The sequence below is a fragment of the Littorina saxatilis genome, linkage group LG5, assembly GCF_037325665.1.
Source record: "Littorina saxatilis isolate snail1 linkage group LG5, US_GU_Lsax_2.0, whole genome shotgun sequence".
NCBI lineage: Eukaryota > Metazoa > Mollusca > Gastropoda > Littorinimorpha > Littorinidae > Littorina > Littorina saxatilis.
Window position 1 is genome coordinate 55,663,846 of NC_090249.1, and position 22,185 is coordinate 55,686,030.

At 40.1% G+C, this 22,185-nt stretch overlaps 2 long non-coding RNA genes across 2 annotated transcripts; one reads left to right on the forward strand and one right to left on the reverse strand.

The window, feature by feature from the left end:
* The first annotated feature begins 3,045 nt into the window (after positions 1 to 3,045).
* On the forward strand, positions 3,046 to 21,978 carry LOC138967472 (uncharacterized). The gene is made up of 2 exons (XR_011455972.1): positions 3,046 to 3,261; positions 15,270 to 21,978. It is a non-coding gene; the product is annotated as an uncharacterized lncRNA (long non-coding RNA).
* On the reverse strand, positions 9,246 to 12,083 carry LOC138967471 (uncharacterized). The gene is made up of 3 exons (XR_011455971.1): positions 11,560 to 12,083; positions 10,527 to 10,649; positions 9,246 to 9,548 (listed from the first exon to the last, which is right to left on the reverse strand). It is a non-coding gene; the product is annotated as an uncharacterized lncRNA (long non-coding RNA).
* Positions 21,979 to 22,185: the final 207 nt, after the last annotated feature.

The window sequence follows — 22,185 nt, forward strand, 5'->3', positions numbered from 1 at the left end:
GTATGGATCAGTGTTTTTCCAGAGTACTTGGAAATAATTTTCAGGTGAGATTCTGATGAACATGGTGGTGTTACGATGCCTTTTCATGTGAGCGTTTGTCAATTCAGAGAATCAGAATATTTGTTCCTGTGGAGGTACTGTATGTCAATTACCTCGGGTGTTTGTCATTTTCAGTGAATCAGGAAATATTGGTTCCTGTGGAAAGTACTGTTTGTCAATCACCTGTTATTTTGCCTAGGAGATTCCAAATTTTTTTGATTGTGGTACTGTGGGCTAGGTAATATTTCATGTGGAGGTACTGTTGTCACTTGTGGGCTGGTGCTCACAGATTACAAACACTATTTTGGTTAAAGTACATGTACCGTGGGCTAGGTAATATTTCATGGTGGGGCTGATTTTTCAGAGAATCAGAAAAACATGGTTCGCTGTTGTTCTTTTTGTCAAATTAAGCTATAGGGCCTCAGAGATTCCAACATTAGTTAGTATGTGGATTTGTTAGCCAGGTATTATGTTGGTGTGTGACAGTTCAGAGAACCATGATGTAATTTCCTGTTGGTGTTCTGTTTGTCATAAATGTATTGAGCCTCAGAGATTCCAAACTCGTTTGGTGGGGTACTGGGTGCCAGGATTTGAGTTTGACACAGAAAACACCAATTGGTTTGAAGTACTTTGGGCAGATTTTAATCAATTTCTTTGGTTTGTATTTCAGACTCCCAAAATCTGGTGACAACTTCAGAAGTATGGGATATTAAACACCTTTTACAGGCTGAACAGTGAAGGAGTTGTTAACTCCTGCAAGGAGCAGCAGACAAGTTCAAGGCTTATGTGTAATTCTCAGTAATCTGACAAATAAGGCTGTGTTCACATATCCTGTTTTTATTGCACAGGAATATGCCTCCCAGGAGGGCAGCGTCAAGGCGGGTAGCCGAAGTGACCCGAGCCGCTGCAGGTCGGCCGAGGGCCAGCAACCAGACAGCCTCGCAGCGACAACCCGGTGGGTTTGAGTCAGCCACAGCAGGAGGGGAAGAAAGCGCCACTGCTTTGGCCGCGGTATTGGCAGAACTACGCAGGCTGGGAGCGGCAAGAGACTGCCAAGTGGCCATTGTCTCGCTCCAGAAAGACAACCAACGTCTGCAAGAAGCTGTTTCGGGTGATCGTGAGGCCATCGCCTAAACATCGGGATCGATGACAACCGGTACCAGCAATTCTACCCTGTCTGGCTCGGTTGCCAACCTGGTCAACACAATCACAGGGTGAGGCGGCAACCCAATTGGTGCCTGTTGTTTTGTTCGTCGAGGATAAAGTTAAACGCAGGATCTGGGGCCCGGGCGTCAATCCACAATGACAACTGAAAAGTTTCAAATGGAAGCGTGTCAATGTTAATTGTAATTCAATCTGACAATGATCTCTTTCCTGCGTTCATGCGGTTGCAAACAGACCAGAATTGGTTCTGTTCTGTTCACATAGTACTTTGAGTTCATTACATGCAAGGGTGATGCACAGTATTCCTATGGAGAGAACTTCATCTTTAAGTGTACTTCGATTAACTGAAGATATTCAATTGTTTACTTCAATGTGGGAGGTGTGCAATGTGTAAATACACATCAACTCAGTCAGTAAGATTTATGTGCTGGTGTATGATGCAGAGCTGTCAGCCCCTATGAAGCTTCATGTGTAGCAATCTTGAATTTATAGTGTAGCAAATGGTGTTTATCTTTAAGTATTGCATCATCTTATAATCCACTGCACCTACATTTATATGTCAAGACACAAATGTTGCAATAACTGTGTTCAGACAAGAAAACAGCAGCAGGAACAAATGAACATTGTAGAGTGTCTGTATAACGAAGTAGCATTTTCTGTTTTACAAGTAGCATGCTACATCGAAAGCGTAATAGTCTGCAGCTCTAATTGGGCCACTAATGCGACATGGTGCTTTTGGATTCCACAAGTTATTTTGCATGTTGTTTTTAAGGCAAATATGTCAGAAGCTCCTAAAGAACTTTAGTGGGTAAGCCTGTGACATTGTTGTCCACATAGAGAATACTATATGGTTTCCTATGAAATACCAGTTTTTACTCAAGTTGTGCTTTTAAATATTAACTGCGAACAATATTTCAAAACACTAGTGTAAAACTGGTATCAAACAGGAAGCCATAGTTAGTATTCTGTTTATCCTACATACAGGGTTCGTACAGGTCATGGAAAGTCATGGAATTTGATTTTTAATTTTCCAGACCTGGAAAGTCATGGAATTTCAATTCAAGTCATGGAATTCAATTCAAGTCATGGAATTTAACATAAATAAGAAAGAAAAAAAAATAACCTTTAGCACGCCAGCTTTCTTTCGAGTTGTTTCTTGACAACAAAAAGTATGCGGAATTGGAACGAATTACCAAGGAAGATCTTCGCAATGAACTGTGTATCGCGGTGAAAAAAATGACAGTTCGTCAAGTCACAGTGTTAGTGACGGTTATGAAAAGGAATTTACGAAAGTGCAGATGGATACAAACAGTGCTGGTCAGTTAGTGAAATGACAGGACAGCAAACATTACCGATAATCTGACTGCGTAGCAATGCTTGACTTGCTTGTCAAAGAGACACTGCGTAGAAACTGACTCAAATTCAGTGCAAAGCAAGCCAGTGTCAAAACTGGCAGTGACAAGATGTAAAAAGTTTGCGTGTTCGGAAATGGCGACCTGTGGATCTAGTCATGGAAAATGTTATTGAGGCTCATGGGAAAGTCATGGAATTTTGTTTCTAAAAACCAGTGGGGACCCTGTACATACTGTTGCATGTTCATTGCTGTAAATGTCCCTTTGTCGAAGCGCCCAGAATTGAAGAAGCTTAAAAATTGAACCTGGATCTCTCCGAATGCCTCGTGTAATCTTTTATGTCAAAGCAAGGAAATGTCACTGGTGTGGTGTTTACGTTCTTAAAATTCTTCCGAGTGTCAAAGAAGGACGCTTGTTTCGGTATTGGAGGCAGTGAAAAATCAGGTCCTTGTCAGACAAGACCTCTTTACACATGCAATGTAGAGTGAATGGTATTGTTATGACATGAGTGGTATGTCACGTTAGTGTAATAAGTTGTATTCTTACACGCTCCACAAAGGCACAGAGTACGGGGAGCCATCCCGCGGGTTGATCCTGGTGGAGTAGCTGTCAGAGCTTTGGCGTTGAGGCCCACGAGACGTCGTCTGTACCAAGTATCAGGACCAAACGCTCTCTGGCATCTAGACGGATACCACAAGTTGATATCGTGAGTACAGCTACAAATACATACACTGGGCCAAAAAAATCCTTTTTAAAAATTGGTGAATGTTGAGTGTGTCCGGTGGTGGGGATGATGTTGGGGGTTGTGCCAGTTTGAACATGGAATTTGAGTGGATTGATACAGGTGGCATAAGGGTGATAAGGAATTCTCTTATTTTATGACGCTGGAATCTTTCTTTTAAGACCTACATAACCCTGAGATAATAAGGTCTTATAATGGGGGTAAACTTACAGAGGTTATGAGCAGAATATCTTAGAGAACAGCATACCTGCCAATTGCTACGATTTTGGCGCAGCATGCTCCGATTTTGCAGGAATTGCTACGCTGCTACTCTAAGCCCTGAGCTGCTACGCTAAAAAAAAAAAATGACAAGCGTGCAAAATGTTCCTTATTGCTTGACAATCAACAATGAACATTGCATAACTAGTCGAGTACCGATGGCTGGGAACCACTCCGTTATGACTCGATATTGTCCACGTGACTTGCTTAGCAAATCGTGAATTTTATTGCAAGCATTCGCATTTCCGGTGACTCTATGCGCCAATTGTGAATTTGATTAGAATATGCAATGCACTTGTTAAGTTGTAAGCTGTGCACAGTGACGGTGTTAGAAGTGGAAACTGGAGGGAGACAGGATAAAAACGGGGAAACGTAAGGGTGTGAAGATTATGGTGCAAGTTCCACACCGATGCGGGCAAATCATTTTCAACGATTTTTGCCGAAGAATTCGACAGACTTTGCGTGTATAGGTAATAATACCTGCTATTCCGACTTGGTTGTGTGACAGACGTTTTCTTCCACACGAGATTACGTTGATTGTCTAAATCTACTTTTTGACGGAAGTGGCCGAACAACTGTGAATGACGTCTCGTTATATGGGAATGACGTCACAGTCATCGTCACAGTCTGTATTTTTGAAGCATCTCATTCTTCATGACGTCTTTCTGTGTCTGCATCCGCAAATGTTTGTTCATTCCGGAATCTTTGTCATCTATGTTCAGTAGTGGAATGCATGAATGGAGACTATTATAGTTAGCAACTAAACGTAGGTTCGAACTACGCAGTTCGTAACTACAGATTTAGTCAGTCTGCAATGCATGAGAGCGAACTTGGTCGAGACTACTTAGTTACCAACAAAAAGAGTAGGTCATAACTTTCAAGTGACGTCACGGGGAATCCCGTCACTGCGCAGGCGCGCGTGAACTCTTCACCTTCGAAAGTGGTAAACAAACCAGCATGGATTGGGAACATGGTAACAGTGCGAACTTGAGTGGTTGATCGATGCAATATTATTTTGGCGAGCAAACAAGACAAACATAGGCAGAACGCAAATGTTTCTCTCAGTTCTTCCGCACATTACGAGAGCTAAAACTGCCCGACCGGGGAGATGTACGCAGCATATAGGCTGAGTCAGTGTCGTCGAAGATTTGAGTGATGGCTCAGTCGGTATGTACTGGGAAAAAGTCCGTGTCCCTCATACTGATTGTGCATTTTAAAGCAAAGCTGGAACTTTGTAACAGACAATGATGTATGGATGTATTTAAGTTTGTGTTTCAATCTATGGGAGCGAAACTGACATTTCTGAACTGAAAAAAGTCGTGTTTTGTGGAGTTTAGAGTTGTCAGTAGAGACCGAGTAATCGTTGAAGAGAAATAATTGCATGGTTCACCGATGGAGAGTTAAACGACCATAAAACCGCACCACAGGTATGTCACGAAGCTGTCTAAGTTCTACACTATACAACAAAAGAAAATTTAATGAGGAATCAAGACAATAGATCAACTCTCTCTCTTTCTTTCTCTCAGTCTCTATCTCTCTCTCTCTCTCTCACACACACAGGCATACGCACACACTAACACACACACACACACACACACACACACACTCACTCTCTCCCTCTCTCTCTAAACCGCTAAGAGGGAGGGACAAAGTTGAGAACGAGAGTGCCAGATAAAGGAAGGAATGTAATTTGGAGCGATCATTAAACAAATTAAGAAACAAGCAAGTTAGCAAGCAAATCCTTGAAAATGTGTGATGTCATACAAAAGGAGCCAACAATGTTTTGGCCTGGTGTTCTACTTGGAAAACAAACTAGTAAAAGAATTGTGAGATGTAAAGAGAAAAGATTAACTGGAAACACTACCGAATTACAAGACATCATCAGTGATTTGAATCATGCACTTATGATTTTCTTCCTTTTTTCCAGATCGGGTAGAATACTTTATGTCAGTGACATATTTAAATGATTGCAATTTTGTGCTGGTCTTTAACATGAATAATTAGATACAATGAATACATTATTCAATGAGTAGGAAGTGACAATATTTTAATGTGTATGATCTTGTTTGATGAATGCCGCAAACACTCTGAGAAGTTCTTCTAAGCAAGCAAAGAAACAGAGGTAATGAAGTTGGATACTGAGATGACTATATTTTGTAACTTAGACACTCTGTCTTAAAGGCATATGTACTCGATGACTATACACGCTATACAACAGCTGGAGACATGCTAAATTAAGTTCCCTGCAAAATATTGTGGTCTAGGACCCCTTCAATGTTGAGATATGTTAATTTTCATTTGATCTGGATCGTCCTATTTATAGATTTGGCAACACATGTAACGTTGATGCAAGGGAGCTAACACCGCGGCTTTGTTGACATCCTCACTTTTTCAGAGGCTAGAACAAGCTGTAATGCATGTATTATGGTCCGCGCATGGTGACATATCGTCATTATATGGTCTTATGGTGCGTTTGACATCGATTATGGGCAAACTACACTTTGTAAACACGGGAGCGCGTACATATGCCTTTAAGGAAGCTAGCTGTTGCTTGAACATCATTTGAAAATTAATCTGCGCCAGTTTAAATGCATTGCTTCGGTATGGTAGAGCTGATCATCAAAATGCATCTCATGTGTGAAATTTTAGCTTTGATGTTGCACTGACTTCAGAAGACTAACCTGTTTCGTGAGTAAAAACTGCAACATTTCAAGCTGACAAGAACAGAACGATGTTAAAATATAAGATATGATAAGGGAAATGTGAAGGCTAAATTAACAAAGAATGAAATTGTAACCCACTCTGTACAAGTGGCGCGTTTTGCTGCATTGATCATCTTTTATTCTTTCATGTGTTCTTTTGAGTTTCCGACAACATTTGTTGTGTCATTGTGTATGAACGTTTAATTTAAATGATGATAAACAATGATTGCATATTTTGTGTAAACGATTTCGCTCAACGTCTCAGATGTGGCATGCAGGCTTCACGTGGAATAAAACCATCCCTCCACTTTAACATATACCAGCTGTCAAAAACACGTGTGTTTACTTTGAAGTGTTGGAATGTTTGATCAATTAATTTGTTTAACTTCTACTGGCATCAATCCGCAAAATGTATTCATTCAAACATTCCAACTTTGCACATGACCCAGTCAGAATGTAAATGTTTGGTATGTATCAAAGTGTATAGATGGCCTAACCTCATGTAAGAGCCCATGCAGATATAAAATAGTAAGCCAAACTTGGGTTTGCAAGAAGAACGGTGCCTTGAAACTGACAGCAGCAACAACAATTTAATTATCCACAATCACAGTGTCACTCAGCTTTTCACCCCATCCAAACCACCAGCCATCTCTCACTAAAAACCAAAACAAACTCCCAAAAACACACACACACACACATTAAAACACAGAGAATCATGAGATTTGTTTGTTTGTTTATTCATCCTGTAGAATGTTTTCTTTAGCCACTGAGCCAACTTTAATACTCGTCATAAAAAGTAGGCAGATCCGTTTGAGGGCAAATCTTTATGATGAGGCCGTTTATTAAAAAAACCAAATACAGTTGACCCAAAAACAATGCAACCCACAACAAGTTAATAACCTACATTTGTGGACATAAACTTCAGCCTATGTATGACCCTTCTACAAAGTGACAATTTTGAAGATCAAATAGGCTGACTTTTGTGCAATTTTAAATTAAGTTCCCAATTTTGGGGATCGACTCAACGGTACGGGTTTTAAAATTGAGCGGTAGCCAAACTTGCCCGATCTAAGCGCTCAAGATTGTAACATTCGGGGCAATTCGAATCACAAAAGTATACCTTAATCAACATTCAGACCTGGGAATCCCTGTTTTGGACTTGGAGTATTCTCAAACAAACTTGGTGTATTTTTTTTTTAAATGAGCGTACTCCACATTTAAACATGCTTCACACGCGTCTGTCTATGAGTATATAACGGCTTTCTTCAGGTCACCGATGATCTAGGGAGTGTATACTCAGACATTCAGATAATATAAAAGCTAAAAGTCTGGAGGGTTTAAATTAAGTAAGTATTGATACCGTTCATGGTCAAACTTCGTTTTAGTGAATCGACCGCCGAATTTGGAATTTATTTTTTGAAATAGAGCACAAAAGTCAGACCATTTGACCAGTTACATTTGATCTACAAAATGTCCACTTTGTGGAAGGGTCATGCACTGGCTGCGGTTTATGTACCTTAAAAATAAAGTGATTCGGTCAACAGATGTAGAAGTTATTAGCATTGTTTTAGTGTTACATTTTTTTGGTTTATCCTGTATATGACTGAAAAAAGCCATTCATTCCTCAAACCTATTCAGAAAGCAGATTGGGTTTATATGACATAGTGTTTATACAGTGGAACATACAACACAGACACCCTGCAAAATCAAATTCGCAAAATCAATGTTCCCGCGTTAAAATTGACAAAAAATCAGAACTGCCAAAACAAAACATCTTCTGCACGTCAATAGAAAAAACAATCAAATCTGCATCCAAATCAGTCAGTTTTGTTCACATATCTGGTCTAACACTGACATTAAGGCATGTTGATTTGTGTAGGTGTCATTCCTCTGAGAAGCTGTAAAAGGCAGTTTTAGTGGGTAATGAGACAAAAACCGGTACGTTTTTGTAACTCCTCAACGCATTGCCTTCAACGTTGCGGTGATTTGTGCTAACAGTAGTAACACATGTGGGAAAGTTCATATGGATTTTAAAGTCATTTGAGACATTAGTCTGCTGTTAATTGACATGCCAGAAAGAGTTCTTAAATTGATGGTAGGTCTTCGCTGACTCATTGAAAAACAATTAATTTGTTGTTATCTTCAAGAACAATAACAGATGCGTCACACAATTAAATTTCATGTACATATTTTATCAGACATTGGCGGTATGAGGATTTCAACGCGAACATTAATATTTTGCCTCATTCAGAGCGCTGAGCGCAAATGTAGGCCTACGCCTAGAAAAGCTCACGGCTGACACGCTTAACTGATCATGGCTCTTGAAAGAGCATTTTCCAAGAATGTGTGTGTGCGTACAAGTGCGCTGTGAACAGTCATAGTTGAAAATGTATGAAATTAAAGGTAAATTGAAGCTTTCATTTTTCTTAATGCATGCTAATTATTTTTACAAATTCAGTTCATTGGACAGGGTACATTTTTATTTTTAAAATTCGTTCTGGCATGTCGCGCAACAGCAGAACTAATATCTCACATGACTTGAGATTCCGTGTGTACTTAACGACATGTGTTAGCCCAAATCACTGACAAGTTTTAAGACAATGCGTTGAGGAGTTACTGAAATGTACCATTTTTTGGTCTCATTTTTGTACTTAACGACATGTGTTAGCACAAATCACTGACAGTTTTAAGACAATGCGTTGAGGAGTTCTGAAATGTACCATTTTTGGTCTCATTACCCGCTAAAACGACTTCAAAAACTGAGAGGATTGACAACTACACGCTCAGCATGCCATAGCGTTCATGTTAGACAAGATATATGTGAACAAAACGGACTGTTTTGGATAAAGATTTGATTGTTCTGTCTAATGACATGCAAAACATGTTTCGGTTTAGTTGTTCTGATTTGTGTTGTTGATTTTAACACGGGAAGCTTGATTTGGTGAATTTGATTTGTGGGAGGGGGGGGGGGGGGGGGTGTCTGTGTTGCAGGTTTCATTGCATAGACACTACGTCATGAAAACCCAATTTTGTTTCTGAATAAAGTAGGGAAATTAATGGCCTTTTCAGTCATATACTTGGTTTTTCAATCAACAGCCTCATCAGTAAGATCTGCCCTCAAACGCATCTGCCTACTTTTTATGACGGGTAGTGTAGAAACCTCTGCAAGCATTCTCAGCCGAATCAGATGGAAAAGCACAGAATTGTGATGGTACTCTGAATTTGATCATCGTCCCCAGCGAACCCAGGAACCAAGGTGCAAACAGCCTTCCCTTAATGTAGCGGTCCTTCCTGAAAAATAAAGAAAACATATAACTGAGCACCTTCAGTATTCACGGGGATGGGTTTTGGTTTTAAAAAAATCTGTGCGTGTATGAACTTTGTGCACGGCAGAAATGTTTCTCGATTTTAGTCAAAAACAAGTGTGCCCTCAACCCACACACTTTCGCTCTTCAGCATCAGCACTATACAGTTTGAGTTTCATTGGGAAATGTGTCTCGATTTCAGTCCAAAACAGAACTTTCAGGATCCAAAGCACTCGCCTGTCAGCCTTTCTATTAAAATACATTCAACCCACCACATTTTCCAGTGATGAAGATTCTGGGGATGTGTGTTGATCCCATTGATTTTGGCCATTTCAGATCTGGCCAGTTGTACATGGGATAGGACAGATTCATTCTTATTCAATGTAAAAGCCTGGCAAGATCTAGGATGGTGAGCCAAGGGAAGAATAACTGTATGTGCCTTTAAAATAATTCCAGTAAATTAGTAATGATTTCATTTTATCTTGCAATTTTGTTTTATTTTCCTGTGCTGCATTAGTTCATTCACACTGTGTAGGCCCTAATTTACTTTGAGAATAGTGGCAAAGGATTTGAGAAGAGAAAGAGAACTAAAACCAAGCTTTATGTACAATTTTGTATAAATAGTACAAATTGTACTATGCAAGGATACATACAGATGTAAGAATTTATTTTATACAAAGCCGTAATGTTTTTGTGTCAATAAACTTGCATCTCCTGCCACTACTCTCAGATTCAGATGTAACAAGTGTTGACATAGCTGAATGTATCTATCTAGATTGTAAGTGCATCTAATGTGAAACGCAGATCTCTTTACAACACAACGTACAAAAGTCTGCCAAAAACAGCTACACAGCTTCAAACTACTATCACCAGTGCCAATTTACATATCATAAATCAATTTTACAATAACAATTTAATAGGCACAAGCAGGTACTTGGTAGTGGTACAGAAATGTGTGACTTACTCTTCATGGTAGTCTGTAAAGCAGCATGTCCACTCAGTCTGAATCCTCTCCAGAATCCATATATCTGAATGCAAGAGCTGTATGAACACTTCATCACACATCATCTCTGGTTTCTTAGGAGGCCTGAAAAAACACACCATAAAATAATTAATTAACAATAAATAATAACTGTATTATAATTAAACCACTCGCTCATTGATTCTTTTATCCCCTCTTTCACAATCATAGTTTATACAGCAGCATTTACCTCTGACTCTGTTCATGCAGAGTAAATATCAAGTATTTAAACAGAAAAATAAGTCATTGTTGAATAACCCTTCTAAAAATACACAATAGACACACTTTCAGTGGCAGTGATTCAAGTGAAGTCAGTTTCTTTCTTCATTTGTATACACACAAAAATTGTTTTGGGCCAGTTAGTGTTACTCTTGGCTTTACACACTTACTATATCAAATTATACATGCATTCAGCTTAGAAAACATACTTCTAATGTTGGGAGTGCAGTGTGAGCCAGGACATTTACAGCAAATAAGGATACACAACAGTTCATTCAGAGATAGATTTGCCATTCACTGCATTATATTGTTAGTTGAATGAGATAGATCTACAGCGATGCTTCCATGCATTAGATTAGCTTTGTTTTAGTGTCTACTGTTCATTGCTCCACCGTGGGAAATTCAGTCAACAGTGCACAGTTCCGAAGAAACCGATGCTGCTGTGCATAATCATTGATGCATTGACGATCGTTCATTGTCAATGTCACTGTCAGAAAAACAACAACTGTATCTTTCATCGTCACCACTACACAATGGCTCGTAGGCCTATTTTCCTATGACACTGAACACGCTTTCGGAGACACTCAGACAGTACTGCCTGGCCCATAGATCTAGATCTACCCTTGCTCTCACTTTCTAACAAATGTATTATTGCAATATAATCTGACACACACTCACACACCGAGGCGCACAGACGAACACACACACCGTGGGACACACAAACTACACGCACACAACGGATGAATCTTGCTCTTACCTGTTGGATGATCCAAACCGATTAAAATCAGCGACAGGAAGATGTACAAGCCAAATTTGTACAGTCGCTGATGTAAAAAGTGGACATTTAGTCAATGTTCATAGCAAATCTCCCGACTCAAGGTAGATCGTGTCCCAAATCAGCTGTGCTGGTCACTTCACGACTTGTATTTGAACCCCCTCCAAAGCGCAATCAATGTTTCAACTTCTTTGTCGACATCATTCTTTGGTTCATGCGTCGGACTGCCGAATATTTGATTTTTTTGTACAGCAAAATCAAAGACTGTCATGGCGGCCGCCATTTGTATTTTTGCAATAGTTCGAAACTAAGGAATTTGGTCCTCCTCGGAGGAGGACCAAATTTAGGCAAGTTAGTCACCAACTTAGGTCGGAACATTTGAAAATATCGTGCCATGCATTGCGCACTAGAGCGATAGTTTCGAACTTTGGATTTAGTTCCCAACTAGCTTGATAGTCTCCATTCATGCATTCCACTACAGAACTCTGTCCTTATAGTGTCAGACAAACAGGCCTCCTGAGCGAACCACTTTCCAAGGGAAGTTAAATTCGCGTATGGAAACAGTACTGTCGTCTGGGGTGCCGTTTTCAGTATTCTGAGCGTTGAAGAATCTGTAAAGAGAAGAAACGATAACAGCAGGAGAAATAAAAGTCGTGTGTGCATTTTATGTTTTTTTGGAGTGACGATTTTGAGTTTGAATCCGTTCTTGCCATGCTCCTAAAGCGTGTAACATACAATCTTGCATACGTTTGCTTTAGTAGTGGCAAAGAAGGAAAGCGTGTGACATTGAACTATGTTTAGACGGTTGTAATGTCGTAGAGCTCTCAGAATCTTACAAACGTTTTTGATGGCATTTTAAATGCGGGCTTGCGATTCAAATTTAAGATTATGCGAGTGCTACGCTTATAAACACCAATTGCAACTCTGACATTTGGTGAAAGTTCCAAAATGCTACTCTTTGGGCTTCACAGGGGTTGGCAGCTATGAAACAGGGTCTTGAAAATGTCTTGTTTGGGATCGTAAAAGGAAGGGCGTCTTCTAAGGGGTAGGTGGGTAACGAAGGTGAGTCGTGTGCAAGTATTTTCTTTTCTTTTCTTTTTATTTTGTCATTTTCTGGATATGTAATGAAAGACTGGTCCATTGATGATTTCCCCACGGAATACAAAACATATTCTGGTTATACCTTACCATTTCTACTGGGTGGTTATTTAAATTTGGTTGCTTGGTGTTTTTTTTAACAATAAACACCCCTTCAAGTTAACAGAGAAATAAGCAGAGGGGGGAATACTTTTCGGTGAATACCAAGCTACCTAGTCCTAACAAATAACCACCCAGCAACCAGTCTGAATCCTCGATAGCTCATAGGTTGAGAAACCACACTGTGTGGTCACTGCTTGGTGACTGAAAAGTTCTGAATGCTCAAATATTCGAAAGAGGAAAGAGCTCATACATACTCAACTGCATTTACACTATTCATTTCAGGTTTCAACACACAGAATCCAATATAAGATCCATAAGTTTGGTTGTTTTCTAAATCAAAATCTACGTTGTACCAGACACAAGGTCTCAAGGCAAGTAACTCTCATATTTTGTGTAGAAAATAGAGTTGTTCCCATTTTGCATTTGTACAAATAAAAAGACAGTAATCTGTAGGTCAATTATATTTCACTTCATAAATAGAACTTTTTTTCCCGAGATACTTAAACATGAAAAGAACGCAAAAATATTTGCCTTATCGTCTTAGCAGAACAACTATGTACTTTATTTTATTCGAAATTAAATTAACTGCTATAAAGAGTTTGCAGAATTGCGCAATTTTCACAGAACTCTTCAACCATGGATTAATCACATGCTTGTGCAGGTAGACTGGCTGAGTGAATAATACTTGATCAAAATAATTATGTGTGCTGTGGGCAGGCTGTCTGTCTGTCCAAGGACAAAAAATGTAACGTTGAGCTGTTATCTCAGAAGTTTATACAGCTAGACCTCTGAAACTTTGCACACTTTTAGGGTTTGATGATTTCACGAAGTGACCGCAGTTTCGTTGACCCTCATCAAATTTTGGGGTCACAGCGGGGTCATGTTCGTTTAATAAAAACTTAACGTTGATGTTATCTCAGATGTGTTTTTAGCTAGAGCTTTAACCCTTAGGCTGGTTGTCGCGACATATGTCGCGCTACTTTACGTATGCTGTCACCTGGTTGTCACGACATATGTCGCGCTATTGGCTCAGTCTGTTTGGTCGGTTCCGATTACCTCCCATTGATGCGAAAACCTATATGACTGTTTTTTGTTATGTTTCTCTCTGTTAATTCACCAGTGGCTATGTAACATGTGTTACAGAATTGCACCGGTGTAAGGGTTAATAGTACGCACACTTCTAGGTTTTGATAATGTACCAACTTGACATAAGATTGTGGGCGGGGATGTAGCTCAGTCAGTAGCGCGCTAGATTTGTATCCAGTTGCCTGCTGTCAGCGTGAGTTCGTCCCCACGTTCGGCGGGAGATTTATTTCTCGGAGTCAACTTTGTGTTCAGACTCTCCTCGGTGTCCGAACAGCCCCGTGTGTACACCAAGCACAAGACCAAGTGCGCACGAAAAAGATCCTGTAATCCATGTCAGAGTTCGGTGGGTTATAGAAACACGAAAATACCCAGCATGCTTCCTCCGAAAGCGGCGTATGGCTGCCTAAATGGTGGGGTAAAAAACGGTCATACACGTAAAATTCCACTCGTGCAAACCACGAGTGCACGTGGGAGTTTCAGCCCACGAACGCATAAGAAGAAGAAGACGACATAAGGTTGATTGACCTTCGTCACAGCCCACTTCGTCAACATCACGGGCCAAAGAACAGGCCTGGGAATGATACGCCTTTCGTCGTATTTACGACGAAGTCCTTTTCTAATTGTGTAAGAAAAGAGCCTCCGTGTGCCCTTAAAAATGCTTAAAACGCAACATTTTCCCGTCAGTACGCCCAAACCACTTTTACTCATTCCCAGGCCTGAAAGAATCTAGACACAGCCATCGTCGAACGCTGAAGAAGAAGAAGATTGACCTTCGTCAAGTTTTGGGGTCACAGGGGGTCATGTTCGAATCAAAATATCTTAACATTGATGTTATCTCAGGTGTTTTTGAAGCTTGAGCTTTGAAACTTTGAACACTTGAAGGATTTGATCATCTACCTACGTGACCCTAGTTTGGTTGATCCCTGTCACATTTTGGGGTCACAGTGGGGTCAAGTTTGTAAAAGCTTTACATTGCGGTTTTCTCAGTTATTTTTTATTAAATTTCACTGAATTGTATGTGTTATTAACCAGCAGACATTACCAAAATTTTGCTTATTTTTATCAAATTTTAGAGTCCCAGCAGTTAGTGGAATCCTCCTTTTAAGACCTACAAGACCCTTAAGGCTTATGGACATGACGAAGAAAAGTCATATAAAGCAATTGCTTTTCTTGATTTATTTCTTTGCAAAATTGAAGAAAGGTGGATTAAATGGGTTACACACCTTTTCTCAATGATATATATTAAAAATAATGGTCTTGATTCTCGGTCATGAAAAAGCACTTTGACCATTACTTTTTAATATTTACTGAGCATGTTACCTGTACTTATTTCCCAATAACTCTTTAATCAGAATTTGTGTGGTGAAATCACATATGGAAACGGATCTCTGTTTGTTATATTGCAGGTGGAAAATGGTGATTCATGGGGCAATCGATGGCTTTAGCCGGGCCACTACCTTCCTCCATGCCACCGAAACAACAGGTCAGAGACCGTTCGGGATCTGTTTTTGGGTGGAACCCAACGCTTTGGACTCCCGTCAAGAGTCCGCATGGACCATGGTGGCGAGAATCTGGATGTCGTCGCCCTCATGAATGAACACAGGGGAGAAGGGAGAGGCAGTGCGATGCAAGGCCGCAGTGACCATAACCAAAGGATCGAGCGTCTCTGGCTCGACGTCTGGAAAGATGTGGTGAACCCTTACCATGACCTGTTTACTGCAATGGGAACACCACAGGCAGAAGGTGGTCTGGGGATACTGAACATGGACAATCCCATTCACTTGTGGGCCCTCCACTATGTTTTTCTGCCCAGGCTGAACCGGTCCCTACAGTGGATTGTGGAACAGAAGAACCACCAACCCCTGAGGACAGAGCGCAACAGAACTCCCCTGCAGCTCTTCTTCAGGGGGATGCTGGAGAGACGAGCCAGCACATCCACAGCAGTACAGGACTTCTGGAAAGGGAGAAGCCTTCAATCGATAATCGAGGACCATCCTTTGCCAGACAGTCGTTAGGATGTGCCTGCCACGGCTTGCCCCCTCTCTGAGGAACAGCTCGTGCAACTAACGGAGCGCATTGACCCTCGGAGTGGGCCACCCACCGATCAACATGGTCAGATGTTGTTCTCCAGTTCGTTGCCAACATGCTCGAGTAAAAAAAAAGTTAGCTTGTGGACACCCCAAACCTGAAGTGTATAGCAGACCTGTGAACCCATACGATTTTGCCATATTTTGTACGCTTGATTGTCCAGACTACAAGCAGATTGGTCAGTGGAATCACAAGAAAAATTCATTGTCTACTTTTATTTACAAGCGCATTCCAAAGCCGATCCAGTGTTTTGACACATGATTACTGCTTTTGTCAATGAAAGAAGCATTCGTTTTAAATTGTAAACTTATTAGGCTACTTGCCCTATCCGCTCTAGCCACGTAATCGTGCAATAAATCTGCAATATCTTGCATGGCGTTGGGAGGTGTGCCTCAATTTGCGGGTTTGCTTTGAGACCTCAGAGTAAGGATGTGTCTGGGTGCAGACACTTCGCCTTCAAAAAAGTTAATTTGCACTGAGCAGCATTGGGCTGCAACAATGAAAGCCTCAAAAACAATCATAAAGTTTGTTCAAAGTACCAAGCATGGTAGAAGGTATAAGCAACTGTTTTTTTCAAATTGGTTTAAATCTGCGCTCTAATTCTAAACCAATCTTTGTAAAGTGGAAAGTCATTCAAATAAAGCGAAATTATGTCCGCTGTGTATTTTATTATTTTTAAACACAGGTACTGCACCACGAAAACAATATTGCTAAAAAAAAAAAAAAAAATATGTACACTTTGTGAAAGAAAGTTGTAAAGAAAGTTTTACACAATGATTTGCCATTAGGTTACCTGTTTAATTGCACCAAACAGACATGGGATTCTTCCGTAAAATTACGGAATTCCGTAAATTTTTAGGCTCCAGGGATCATTCTTGAGATTCGTGCAAATCCGCTGAGAAAATGTTGGGGTATATGTAGGTAAAGACCCAAGTTTTTCGGCCGGTCCGCTGATCGCGACGCTCCATTCCATACTATTCTTGAACGGTTGGTTCCTAAAACGGTCAGACTGTTGCTGGTCGATCCGTATGGGAACGCGCTCTGTGTCTTTGTCTCCTACAGTCACCGTTTCAACGTAGCTATCGGGGATTCAGTATAAGCTAAAGCATACCGTATGAGAATGATTCGGCGCCATTTTTACATCGCTTCGAGCCACTTGCCAAAATGATGAGGAAGCTAAAGCGAGACGAAACCGTTCTATCCCGGGAAATTGACCAGCAGAAGTACAAGAAAAATCTCTGGAGATTCGACTGGCTCGATGAAGTTGTATCATTGAGCTGGAAATACGAGAAAGGCCAGAAGACACAAGACGTGAAACTGAAAGTTGGCGATGCTTTTGCTAAAATCAACTTGCCGGGAAAAACTTAGTGCACTTTGTGCAACGATGTTAATGTTATCAACTACGGTTCCAATGGAAAGACTGCCCTCAAAAGCCACTTGAAAAGCAACAAGCACCTGACTATCCTGAAAACCCAGTCGTGTAATCAGTCACTGGGGTCGTTTGGCACCGACGAGGTAAGAACATTGAAACCACACCGTCACACGCCACCACCCCCCCCCCCCCCATCCCCGCCTCTCTCTCTCTCTCTCTCTCTCTCTCTCTTTCTCCTCCTTATTTTGAGTCTTAGCGTAAAATTAATTTGAGAAACATGGAAAGGGAGGGGGGGGCTATGATTAAGCTGAAATATGCATTTCAGGGCCATTTTTGTGTGTCTAAAATACTAAAAACCTTCAGCTTCTGGGGGCTTTGCCCCCAGACCCCGACCAGGGGCGTTGCCCCTGGACCCTACTTTTTTTTTCCTTAATTATCACTTTTTCTGAATCCCATGTCTGACCAAATTTCTTTTGATGTATCTATAGTATAGATTTATAAAGTTGAAAATTGCTGAAAGTTTTTAAAACAGACTATTGTTTTTGAAAAAGACCTTAGTGTATTTTTAGGTTTATTGATGCTAGATATATTTATATATATATATATATATATATATATATATATATGGCTTGCCCAATCCAACGTATAAAGGAACTCATTGTTATTCAGCCATTAACCTTCGCCGGCACTCGTTATCGACTACACACGGACGCATTCGTGGGGCCGTGCAGACCCATGCTTCTCAAAGAAGGAAAAATGTGCATATCCTTCCGTGGCACTCGTGGGGCCGTGCAGACCCATGCTTCTCAAAGAAAGAAAAATATGCATATCCTTCCGTGGCACTCGTGGGTCCGTGCGGACACAGAAGGGTGTTTGATGCAAATATCTCTTAAACGAGTTGGAATTTTTTAATGAGCTTTTAGAAATGCCTCAGACACCTAAAAAGCTATCATCTCCTAAAAGCTCATTAAATGTCAGTGATAATTAATTAATTAATTAATGGTCAAATTTAGACTGCACACGGTATTTGGTAAAATATTATGGGTCTGCATGGCCCCACGAGTGCCACGGAAGGGTTTGCACAATTGTCCTTCTTTGAGAAGTATGGGTCCGCATGGACCCACGAGTGCCTCGGAAGGGTATACACGCTTTTCCTTCTTTGAGAAGTATGGGTCCGCACGTCCCCACGAATGCTTCCGTGTGTAGTCTAAATTTGACCATTAATTAATTAATTAATTAATTAATTATCACTGAAATTTAATGAGCTTTTAGGAGATGAAAGCTTTGTAGGTGTCTGAGGCATTTCTAAAAGCTCATTAAAAAATTCCAACTCGTTTAAGAGATATTTGAGACAATGACAAAAGGTGACGTTTTCATGTCAGTATGTCCCAAATGACATCACCAGTACATTTTTCATTCTATCTAATCTGTTTTCGTTCTATTTTTTCTAATAACATGCGTTAACAATTGATTGCCAACTGGAATGGAAGAGCACAAAAAGTGTAACTTGATATGTAGTTTCTCTAGAGGGAAAAACATCTTCCACTTTCATGTCAGTGTGTCCCATGCAACATACATTTGCCAAACAGCTATGTGTAAGTAGATTATTTGTTAGTGGTATAGAAAATACTGATCAACAATCAAAGTCAGTTTTCACATTCATTTTCTACCTATTTCTTATTTGTTTATTCTTTTGGCAATGGTGAAATGTCAGCAATCGTGTGTCATTCGGGACAGTAGACATGACACCTGACCTTTTGTCACTGTCTCATTTGCAATCAAACACCCTTCTGGGTCCGCACGGACCCACGAGTGCCTCGGAAGGGTATACACGCTTTTCCTTCTTTGAGAAGTATGGGTCCGCACGTCCCCACAAATGCTTCCGTGTGTAGTCTAAATTTGACCATTAATTAATTAATTAATTATCACTGAAATTTAATGAGCTTTTAGGAGATGATAGCTTGTTAGGTGTCTGAGGCATTTCTAAAAGCTCATTAAAAAATTCCAACTCGTTTAAAAGATATTTGCAATCAAACACCCTTCTGGGTCCGCACGGACCCACGAGTGCCGGCGAAGGTTAAAGACATTTTCCGAATTACAATGGTTTAATAGCCAACTTGCACAATACCCCTTTTGAACAGCTCTCTGGTGCGAAAGATAAGGAAGGTTCACTTCCCTACGGGCAAACGTTTTGCTCTCACAAGCACTGGTGTTCTCTGGCTTGTGTAAAAAAACCAAAATAAAATCTCAATCGCCTTACTTTTGTATACAGGACATGCTTGGGTACTTTGAACGAACTAAAGGATTATTCTTGCGGCTATTATTGCCGCAGCCAATAAACCTTTAACGACTTTGTGTGTGTCGGTGTGTGAATGCTCTGATTTGTTTTGCTATTGTGTATTGCCGTGAGCTCTGGCGAGAAGGGGTGATTAATTTATGTTCATTATTATTATGTCTCACTGTGTTTTCACAGCTGTACAGAACAGTGAAAGGGATACTCGTTCAAACTTTGGTATGATGCCATGAGCGCCATAGTTTAACTAGAGTCAAATCAGTTATTTTTCTTTTTATATTCAATGGTGCCTCATTCACCCATATTCATCAGAACATAAGCTTTTTGCAACGTTCATTGAAGGTCAAGGTCCCTTTAAGTTACCTATCAAACCTCATAGTGGTGTTTATTGTTTATGGTTAGTGTTTTCCCCTGGAGCAATTTTTTGATTAGTGCTTTTGTGAACAAGAAACAATTAACAAGTGGCTCTATCCCATTCCCCCCCCCCCCCCCCCCCCCTTCCACGTGGCGATATAACCTTCGTGGTTGAAAACACCAAAGAAAGAAAGTGTTTTAAACATTTTCAGTTCTCCATTTAGTTTGGTGAAGTAGTGTAGAGCATTTTTTGAACATCAATAATCATGTATGAATTTATTGCATGTTTGTTGCTAGAATATTAATCATTCTTCTGCTGAAGAACTTTGTGCCTGATGAAAGTAAACATTGTGGTCAGTCGCATAGGTACCCCCCGCGGGTTTGGGGGAAGAATTTACCCGATGCTCCCCAGCATGTCGTAAGAGGCGACTAACTGATTCTGTTTCTCCTTTTACCCTTGTTAAGTGTTTCTTGTATAGAATATAGTCAATTTTTGTAAAGATTTTACTCAAGCAGTATGTAAGTGTTATGTCCTTTGTACTGGAAACTTGCATTCTCCCAGTAAGGTAATATATTGTACTACGTTGCAAGCCCCTGGAGCAAATTTTTGATTAAGTGCTTTTGTGAACAAGAAACAATTGACAAGTGGCTCTATCCCATCTCCCCCCGTCGCGATATAACCTTCGTGGTTGAAAACAATGTTAAACACAAAATAAAGAAAGAATAGGCACCCCCTAAAATCAAAGGTGAGTTTTAGATACTAAAATGTGCCAACAATTTTAACAGCACACCCGAGTCCCCTTTTTGACTCACATGCGTAGCAAAAGTGAGTCTATGTACTCACCCGAGTCGTCCGTCCGTCCGTCCGGAAAACTTTAACGTTGGATATTTCTTGGACACTATTCAGTCTATCAGTACCAAATTTGGCAAGATGGTGTATGATGACAAGGCCCCAAAAAACATACATAGCATCTTGACCTTGCTTCAAGGTCAAGGTCGCAGGGGCCATAAATGTTGCCTAAAAAACAGCTATTTTTCACATTTTTCCCATTTTCTCTGAAGTTTTTGAGATTGAATACCTCACCTATATATGATATATAGGGCAAAGTAAGCCCCATCTTTTGATACCAGTTTGGTTTACCTTGCTTCAAGGTCAAGGTCACAGGAGCTCTTCAAAGTTGGATTGTATACATATTTTGAAGTGACCTTGACCCTGAACTATGGAAGATAACTGTTTCAAACTTAAAAATTATGTGGGGCACATGTTATGCTTTCATCATGAGACACATTTGGTCACATATGATCATGGTCAAGGTCACTTTGACCCTTATGAAATGTGACCAAAATAAGGTAGTGAACCACTAAAAGTGACCATATCTCATGGTAGAAAGAGCCAATAAGCACCATTGTACCTCCTATGTCTTGAATTAACAGCTGTGTTGCATGACCTTGGATGACCTTGACCTTGGGTCAAGGTCACATGTATTTTGGTAGGAAAAATGTGTAAAGCATGCGAGTCGTATGGGCTTTGCCCTTCTTGTTACTTTAGTTGCAAGATCAGTACATGTTCTATCACGGAATTTTGTTTTGTTTTTGTAATTATGTGTATTTAGAGATTTTTCAAACCAAACTATTAATCTTTGAGCTCAGATGTCCTACTTTTTGACGTATTGGTATGTTTATTCAAGGTAAGCTAGACGAATCATTTGTATCAGGAAACTAAAATAAATGAAATTCTGATTTTATGTGAAAAATTGAATCAGTATCACAATTTCAAAAATTATTCATATTATGTGCTGGTTAATGACTATTACATTTGCAAGCCAAAGCTCTGTTTGCATTCTGAATTTTGCATGTAAATGTCCCATTTCAAAGATCACCTATATATTTAGGTGTGTGTGTAGTCTTTTTAAGAACATCAATTATATACATTTATTGGATCTTGATTGCTTGAATGTGTATGACACATAATTCTTGTGTATGAATAAATGTGTATGACAAGTTTGAATATTGGATAATACAAATTGTTTGTATGGATTTTGATTCCTGTATGGTGAGGCAATGAACATGTGCGAGTGAGATGTCTATGATGGACAGCAAAATGTAGTTATGGATTCATGGCTGCTAGTCTCATTTCCAGTCATATTAAAAAAAAACAAGTTGTTTTTACAAAAACACAAAACATAACTCAAGTTGTCTGCCACAAATACAATTA